Genomic DNA, 1,901 nt, shown 5'->3' on the forward strand with positions numbered 1-1,901 from the left:
AAAACCCAAGGGCTTTCAATAGGGCCTTCCGAAATGATAACATTTTCACCATAATCCTTTCACTGTCTGAAGCAATAAGCAGGGCAAATAAGTGTTAATCCCCACATGATTGTATTATGTCCGACTTCCTGTACAAGACAGAATGCTATAAAAACCCTCAGTCAGTGATGGACTGAGTCATTTGCTCTATTCCTAGACCAGCTAAGCCTGGTCAAGCCTTGGAAGGCTGCGGCTATGGAGTTCCATCCATCAACCTTGGAAGAGCTCTCTTGGAAGCAGACAGGTCCAGAGTCCCACATGCCACGGGACCTGAACCGAGAGCAAGCTTGGGCCTGGGCACTGGATAACTTCCCTGTGCTGAGTCGCCATTCCTGCCAATGCCATCAGCTCTACCGGAGCTCCACTGCTGGCTGGCTGCTGCACTGCGCCTCCACCGGGCACGGAGCCCTTCCCGCAGATGAGAGGGGCCAAAAACGGCCTCGAGACTCCCATGTCGAGGAATCAATGGCTGAAACCAAAGACGGGCTTCAGTCACCTCAAGAAGACGCAAATGCTACCTACGGAGAGGTCCAAAGAGGTCTGATGAAGCCTGGAGATGTCAGCGCCTGCGGAGGTGGAAGGACGCAAGCCCATGGCGACCTCTGCAGTCCAGGCCGCCCCCGGAAGCTGCTGAAAACCCACGATTCCATTAGGAAGGAACCCGGAAAGGAGAGGAACCCCAGCCTTTCAGCAAGCCTGCGGTACGACCTGCTTCAACGAACACTGCCCTGGAAGGAGCCTGAGGCACCCCAGTGGGGACCCTCATTCTGTCCCTGCGGACTTTTACGCTGGAGCTGTGTCCTGCACGCACAACAGCCTTGAGGTCTCTGCTGTGGAGATCATTCCTTAATTTGTTCTTCCCCTCCTGAACGTCCTAAACATTTTTCATTTAGAGAAACTCTCTTCATGGAATGAATAATATGCAATGTGCTAAAGAACTGTTATTTTAGATGTACTCAAAATTGCTCTGGCTCTTCCACTGAAACTGTACATGTGTTGAATAAAGCCTTTCCCTATTCTCCACCTGTGAATTGATTTCAAGCTGGTAAATCAAGATTGGTATAGATGGGCCTGAAGCAGACAGAAAGGGGGCAGGGACCCAGCTCAGAGCCCTTTCTTTTTTCTTTTTTTTTTTTTTTTTTTTTTTTTTTTTTTTTTTTTTTTTTTTTTTTTACATAGTGTCTTGTTAGTTGGGTCGCCCAGGCTTCCGTGCAGTGGCGCAATCTTGCTTTAGTCTAAATTCCAGAGGGTCTTTGAGGAGCTCTGGATACTAACAGAGTGAGAGGGGACAGCTAGGTGGATCACTTGCTGGAGTTGCTTCAAAACTGACTGTGGCCCTCCAGATGAAGGCAGGAAATAGACATTAACAGTGTTCTTTACATCAGGGGTCCCCAACCTTTGTAACACAAGAGACTGGTTTTGTGGAAGGCAATTTTTCCATGGATGGGGGTTGGGGAGACAGGGATGATTTGGCGATGAAGCTGCCCTACCTCAGATCATCAGGCGTCAGATTCTCAGGAGAAGCGTGCAAAGTAGATTCCTCGAATGCGCAGTTCACAATAGGGTGGGCGTTCTTATGAGAATCTGAGTCACGTCACGTCAGACCAGCTGAGTTCAGGCGGTAGTACTCGCTTGCCTGCCAGTCACCTCCTGCTGTGCCTCAGGGTTCCTAACAGGCCACCGACCGCCACCGGTTCTCTGCCTGGGTAGTTGGGGATCCCCGCTTTAAAAGGTTTAAAGGTTACGTTGTCTTAAGGGGTGAAGGAGGGATTTGGGATGTCCCTCGAGTGAGGCCGATGGCACCCGCATACTGCGAGGCTGGCTGGGGTGCTCTTTATGGCATGGGGCATATGTAACCTCTT

Source organism: Trachypithecus francoisi, unplaced genomic scaffold (assembly GCF_009764315.1).
Source record: "Trachypithecus francoisi isolate TF-2019V2 unplaced genomic scaffold, Tfra_2.0 Lachesis_group2, whole genome shotgun sequence".
Taxonomy (NCBI): domain Eukaryota; kingdom Metazoa; phylum Chordata; class Mammalia; order Primates; family Cercopithecidae; genus Trachypithecus; species Trachypithecus francoisi.